The sequence below is a fragment of the Canis lupus genome, chromosome 4, assembly GCF_048164855.1.
Source record: "Canis lupus baileyi chromosome 4, mCanLup2.hap1, whole genome shotgun sequence".
Classification (NCBI taxonomy): Eukaryota; Metazoa; Chordata; class Mammalia; order Carnivora; family Canidae; genus Canis; species Canis lupus.
The window spans coordinates 79,475,453-79,483,182 of NC_132841.1; the positions used below are offsets into that span (position 1 = coordinate 79,475,453).

The 7,730-nt window shown below is 33.1% G+C and overlaps 1 long non-coding RNA gene across 2 annotated transcripts in view; it reads left to right on the forward strand.

The window, feature by feature from the left end:
* LOC140631635 (uncharacterized) overlaps positions 1–5,439 on the forward strand; it is a 112,819-nt gene extending 107,380 nt beyond the window's left edge. Inside the window, exons 6-7 of one of the 2 annotated variants that reach the window (XR_012029163.1) lie at positions 4,668–4,725; positions 5,372–5,439. This is a non-coding gene — a long non-coding RNA (uncharacterized lncRNA). The remainder of the gene's footprint in view (positions 1–4,667; positions 4,726–5,371) is intronic. The other variant, XR_012029164.1, reaches the window with a different exon arrangement.
* Positions 5,440–7,730: the final 2,291 nt, after the last annotated feature.

Here is a 7,730-nt window from a genome sequence, read left to right on the forward strand (position 1 = left end):
AGACCCCTTCATTTCTGTGAATATGACAGGCAATTCTGCTCCTTAAGACCTTTGCGCTTGCTTTCCCTGCTGACTGAAATGTCCTTCACCCAATTACCTACATATTTTGTACCAGTTCTTTGTTCAAATGTTATCTTTCCAGTGAGTAATCTAAAGTCTATACTGAAACCAACCTCTCCAAGCACTCCCTTTCATTTTCCCGCTTAATTTTATTCATGTCACTCACCTTAGTTGTTTATTTTCTGGTATCCCCTAAAATGTAAAAACATAAGGGAAGCGGTTTGTCTTTATTGTTAGTTACTGTATTTCCAGAAACAACAGATTATTACAATTAGTATTGAAAAAAATTTGCAGTTTTGATTAGTGATCTCTTGAAAATGCAAAGGCAATTTATTCATTTGTTCTCCCTACCTAATAAGCTTGAGTATGAATGAAGACTGCTTCTGGATAAAATTGCCTTGAAGCATAGCAACTTGACAAGAAAGCTAGGGATATTGGTGGTGCATATGTGACAGGGGGTTCGGGGATACAAATTCTTCCCATCTCTCTATTCTGCCGAGCTCAGTGTATAAAAATGCCTATTTTTATTTTTGCAATGTGGCTGCATAAGACTTTTTTCCCCTTACATCGATTTCTTTTCTAATACGTAAATATTTCTATTGTGAGAAATAGATCAAACTCGCTCTTAGACCAAACACTACATAAAGGGGTAAGATAATTATGACTGAATTAGATAATTTTGAGTTACCCTGTGGAGCTGGATGCCCAAATTGAGAATCTATTTGGAAGATGATAAGGAATAGCTATTTGGCAGATAATCTATGGTGTCTGACAAAACTTTTCATATTGGGGCTCACTGATTGGCCAGTATATTACCCAAGTTGTGGGTGAATATAAACATTCATATCTGTTTTAACAATTTGACCAGGATCCACTTATTGATACTGTTATTCAGTAGTCCATCAACTAGCAAGTCTGGAAAGGAAGGGATTTAATTAAGATATTGATATGCTATAGTGACTAAAAATTGGAAGAGGAAGTCTTGGAATCAACACTGCCAATAGTACTATGGTATTTATTCCATGCAATTTTTTGACAATGTAGGATGGTGACAATCAATTTTGATTTGTGTTTTGAGTCAGATAGACATGCGTTAACCTTAATTCTGCCCCCTTGGAACTATGTAATCTTGGGCAAATTACGTAACTTCTCTGATCTCCTCAGGAAAATGAGAGTTCCAATCAGGACTCACCCTTCAAATTTAATGAGAAAGAATGAGTCAATACATTTTTCTAAACATGGAGAAATCAGATACAAATAAATAAGCAGGAAAAATTCCTGGAATAATTAGGAAAGCTCTTCAATGCACAACTTAATCAGTAATCAAGTTTGAAAATCCCTATTCTCATTATAATTTTGCTCTGAGCAATGAATATATTTTATGATCAGTGATGTGAATATTTTATTCTAATCAAAATATTATCATATATTAGAAAAACTGTAGGACCTAGGGGTCTTTGTTAATAATGGAGTTACATTTTAAAAAGTGGTGGTTTTGATTGTTTTACCACCTGTGCCTTTGTGTGTAAGTGGTGAAAAAAAATGGATTTTGGAATTCAGAGTGTTCTGAGTTCCAGTTACCTTTTCCCAGTTCCTTGCTATGCATCTGTGGTAATTCAAAATTTCTGCACTTCAATTTCATCATTTTTAAAATTGGAAAGAATTCTATAAATCCATTCATTTATCCAGAGCTATTTATTTGTCATCTATGTATATATGTATCTATCATAAAGTGCCCTAGCATATTGTAGGAGTTAAATAAATTATAGCTTTATAGATTATTTCATATAGCTGTATTAACGATGAATTCCATTAGGACATAATAATACTGACAAAAATAATCATAGCAACCATTAAAATATTTGGTGGGCAGGGATGACTGCCTCTTAATTCTGAACCAAATTTATTTTGAAGGGATTGTTATCAGAGATTATTTTCAAATTTATTTTATAACTTCACGAAAAGGCCTGTTTTATTCCATCATACAAATTCAAATGAGCGAAAAGTCAAACTATGTCTCCCTCTCTTTCTTCATCTAGATCACAATATCCAGCAGATTGTAAGAAAAATATATTCACTATGGTATTTTTTTTCTAGCGTGTCCCTTTCAATAAAAAGTCTTTTCTCTCATGACGAGACTCTTTATTGAAACACTGTATTGGCCATTGGGAGGAAGGTGGCTGGTTATAAAATGTGAAGTCACCTCGATTTGGGTGGTTCCGTATTTTGCATCCTTGCTGCATTTTAAGCTTTGCTTTATGCTACTGAGACCCAGGTGTTGTTTATATCAAGTTCCATTTGTTTCAGAATATTGAGGAGACTTTTGTAAAATTTGAAAACTTGACAATTTTACCTCAATAAAGCTCAATGGCAAAGTAATTTTAAATAGATATTGGATAGACTAATTGATCTAATCACGGATACTATAAGTCTATTAAAACAATTTTGATGTCCCCAATGAATTCCATGCAATTAACTGCCTGCTTAACTATTTCATTTAAATTCCATATTAAATTTTAATTAATAGCTTATATTTCATGTGCCTTTATATAATTACTTGATAAATTATGCAAGTTGTGATGTTATAGACAAGTTTAGACACATGCTAAATCAAAGTAGTTAATGATTAAATGGGTTCTGATTTCTTCTTCTCTTTCTTCTCCCCCTCCCCTCCCCTCCCCCTTCTCCCTCTCCCGCCCCTCCGCCTTCCCCCTTCCTCCTCCTCCTCCTCCTCCTCCTCCTCCTCCTCCTCCTCCTCCTTCTTCTTCTTCTCCTTCTCCTTCTCCTTCTCCTTCTCCTTCTCCTTCTCCTTCTCCTTCTTCTTCTTCTTCTTCTTCTTCTTCTTCATCTCCTTTTCTGGCATTTTAACCTAATGACGACTTAGGTATTTTGATCAGAGTTAGGTTGTAACCATTTTCTTAAAAAATATGTACATTGGGGATGCTTGGGTGGCTCAGTGGTTGAGCAGAGTCTGCCTGCGGCTCAGGTCGTGATCCAAGGGTACTGGGATGGAATCCCACATCCGGCTCCCCACGGGGAGCCTGCTTCTCCCTCTGCCTGTGTCTCTGTCTCTCTGTCTCATGAATAAATAAATAAAATCTTTAAAAAAATATGTACATTAAAAACTATGCACATTACAAACATTAACTGAATACCCACAATAACTGAAGTACTCTTTTGGGAGATGAGTGCAAAGTAAGAAAAACAAGGTAGCCTGAAAGAGTACAGCAGAGTGATCTAAGTTAATTGGAGCCAGAGAAATCTAAGCTTGAGGGTGAATATGAGCTCTCCAGATGAGGAGTGGGAGAAAGAGAATTCCATTTGGAGAAAAAGTGGGTAAGTAAATTACTTGCAAAATTGTATAAATTACAAAATAAAATAAAATAATAAAATAAAATTTGAATTAACATGGTTGAAAGCTAGCGAGATAAAGGGAAAGTGCAGTGAGGCAAGATTGTAAATATAGGAAGAGACAAAGATGAAGTTCTGTTGAACATGCTAAAATTTTGGATTGTTTATATTAAATGCATTTAAAAACTATTGAGTAAAGAATGAGAAATGTGATTTTACTTATGCTATATTTTAATTTTTAATCAGAACATTACCTAATAATACTTGAAAAAGTCAAAAATTGGGGGAAAAGAAGGCAGAGGAGTCTTGTGTAAGAGCAGATAAAATTTTTCAAAAAGAAGCTTAATTCTGCTTGTTGAAATTAAGGGAAGGTATTTGACTTCACTCACCCTTTCCCTAAATAATTTACATTAAAATGTGTGTAATTATAGATTCTTTGTCTCTTGAAATGTTTTTAGCCTTTTTTCCAAAAACTAAATAAACCTTTTAGAAGCTTTATTACTCAAAAATGTCTTTCTCAAGGAACTGGGAACCATCTTTTTTGAAACATAAGCATCAAAGTAGATGGAGCCCCTGTCTCCTAGTTCATGTGGGTGGGTAGGAGCCTCACTTCAGCAGATGCCTGGCTTCCAAGTTGCAAAACTACATTCTTTCCTAAAGATGTAGAAGCTTATTTTTCATGTGGAGAAAGCCAATTAACTAACACAGATGGTCACTCCAAATACCAAGTGAATTTAGTATGAACTGTTTGTGACAAATGGTTCTGTCAAGTTCTCTCACTTAAGGACATGTATGTAATGGTTTGCATCTTCTTGGGTATATAAAAGGGTGGGATTTCTTTCTGTCTTAGCCTGTGATGCACATCGCATTCTAGTCCAGGGCTTATTCAATAATAAACTTGTTTTCTTTCTCTTCTAGTCTTAGGGAGAGGTTTTATGGATTGGGAGGAGATTTTGTTTTTAATTATCTTTTCCCAACCCTTGTGCCTCACCAAATCATACCTGACAAATAATAAATTAATATCATTTTCTCTAAAAGATAAAACTCCTCAAATACTCCTTTATGCTGCCTCAGTCTGTTTTAGTTGTTTTCTAGGTTTGATACACATACCCTCATCCATGATATCCTTTGGCTGAGCAAAATGCATTTAATCTGTATATCTTTTCCCTGCCGTGTTTGAGTTTTATAAGCAAACAATAAGTAAATCAATTAATAAATATGTACATCGAATAAGTTATCTCTTTGATTTCTTCTAGGTATAATCTTCAATGTTGGTTACCAGTATTCTGGGGTTTGGCAGAGCAGGATTTGGAGGTAGGACAATTCTGCTTGAATAATACTGTTCATGATCTCACTCCTGTCCTCCATTTTCCACATGTTTCTAAATATGATTATTTTTCTCCTGAAAACAAACTCCTTTTTTAGTAAATCCTCACCAGATAAAAAATTAAATGCTTTGATTTTATTCACCATGTCTTTTTGTCTCTTCTTTCACTTCATATAAGTAAAATCCTAAGTATGGACTTATTTTTTAATTAGCCTTTTTTTTTGATAAAAATCATGTTTTTCTCATTGAGATACAATTAACATATAAACACACTGGTTTCAGGTGTACAACATAATAATTCGATATTTGCAAATATTGCAAAATGATTATCATAATAAGTCTTATTAACATCCGTCACCACACATCATTACAATTATTTTTCCTGTGATGAGAACTTTTAAGATCTAATCTCATAACAATTCTCAAACCTTCAAATTATTATTAATTAGAGTTACTATGCTGTATATGACATCCCCAAGACTTAATTATTTTAGAAGGGATTTGTTCCTTCTGATCCCCTTCACCCATCTTATTCACACCCAAACCTTCACCAATTAATTCTCTGTTTTTAAGTTCCTTTTTTTTTACTCTGTTCTTTTTTTTAAATTTATTTTTATTTTTTTATTTTTTTAGATTCCACCTGTAATGTAAGTGAGATCAAGAAATAGCAAGTGTTGGTGAGGATGAGAAGAGGGATCACTAGTGCACTGTTAGTGGGAATGTACATTGGTACAGCTACTATGAAAACAGTATGGAATTTCCTAAATAAACTAAAAATAGAAAAGCCAAATGACCTAGCAATTCCATTTTAAGATATTTATCTGAAGGAATTTAAAATACTTACTTGAAAAGATGTATCCACCTCCATGTTCATTGCAGCATTATTTACAGTAGCTAAGAAATGAACACAGCATAAGAATTCACTGATGGACCAATAGATAAAGAAAATGTAGTATAAAAATATAATGGAATATTATTTAACCATAAAAGGAAGGAAATCTTGACATTTGCAACATGAATGGGCCATGAGGGCATTATGCTAAGTGAAATAAGTCAGAGAAAGACAAAGTATGATCTCACATGTAGAATCTAAAAAAAAATAGTAATATTTTTGAAACTTATCCACAGTGTTGCATTTATTAGTACTAGCTTGATTTTCTTTGTATTGTTGGGGGTATACAATTGTATGACTGTAATCTCATTGCATATCTAGTCTCATGGGAAGTAATTGGTATATTTAGTTTGGAGACTTATGAGGAAAGTTACTTTGTTACTTTGAACACTTGTACAAGTATTATTGTGGGCATGTTATTTCCCTTGGGTAGATACACTGAAGTGAAATCACAAGGTCATAAGATAGTTGTGTTTTTCACTTTATAAGAACTGCCAAAAAGGTACACACTGTAGTGTGTACATCTGTCTTTACAGATGTTTCTCTTCATAATATTCTGAATTATTTTCCTAATTATGGAGAGATATTGAATTTTCTTAAATATTTTTCCTTTACCTTTTGAAATAATTTCGGATCATTTTTTTTCTTTATTCTGTCAATATAGTGAATTTTTAAACTTAATTTCAAACGTTAAAATGTAATTTCCTAGAATAAGTCCCATTTGGTCATGGTGCATTATACTTTTAATATATTGCTGTATATGGATTGCTAACACTTTGTGAAGAACTTTTCCATCTAGTTTTATAATGGATTCTTTTTGTGTGTAATTTTCTGTTCTTGTAAATTCTTCTTTAGATTTTGATATCATAGTTATCCTGTACTTAGTCTCATAAAATAGGGTGAAGGGTGTTTTATCATCAGTTTTTGAAAGTTTCAGTAGGACTAATATTTTCTTCTTTCTTAAATGTTTAGTAGAATCCTCGGTGAAATCATGGGAGCTTAATGGTTTTGTTTTTAATTCATTTTCTGTTTCGACATTTTTGATTATAGAATCATTTATTAAAATGCATTTGAACAATTCAACAGTCTAGTTGTTTTGTACTTTTCTTCAAATGTTTATAAGATATGTATAATATGTCTTTCTCATTTTGATATTATTCATACATATTTTGCTTCTTTTAAAAATTGTTTAGCCTCTCTATATGCTAATAAATTATTTTAACCTTTCAAAGAACCAATTTTGAGTTTAAATTTTTTTCTCTATATTTATCTTTCTCAATTTCATTATTATTTCTTTATTTCAATTATTTTTTTTCTAATTACTTTGGACTAATTTTTTTCTCCCTCTCTTTTCTTATTTATTTATTTATTTATTTATTTATTTATTTATTTATTTATTTATTTATGATAGTCACACAGAGAGAGAAAGAGAGAGAGGCAGAGACATAGGCAGAGGGAGAAGCAGGCTCCATGCACCGGGAGCCCGATGTGGGATTCGATCCCCGGTCTCCAGGATCGCGCCCTGGGCCAAAGGCAGGCGCCAAACTGCTGCGCCACCCAGGGATCCCTCTCCCTCTCTTTTCTATGGATGGAAATCTACATGTTGATTTTAAGCTTTAAAAAAATGTTTTTAACTGAACACTTAAAGCTAGTTTCCTCTTCATCACTGCTTTAGCTACATCCCACTAATCTTTTTATTTCAAGACCTAAGATAAGATCATTTCACTAACTTTTAATTTTTCCTTCCATTATCATTCAATATGACATATTTTCTTTCCCCTGTGATTTTTTTCTTTGACCACTTATTAATTTTTTCTAATTTAAAAAAATTAAGGGTTGTTTCCAGATTTGTTCATGTTAATGACCTCTAATTTAAATTCATTGTTTACAGACACCTGAATGGCTCAGTGGTTGAGTGTCTGTCTGTCTTTGGTTCAGGTCATGATACCAGGGTCCTGGGATCAAGTCCCACATCAGGGACCCTGCGACTCCCTCTTTGTCTCTGCATCTCTCTCTGTATCCCTCATGAATAAAATAAAATCTTAAAAAAAAAAAATTGTGAGGTTAATTAAACATAAGAGTAAACCTAAAGTAATTGTC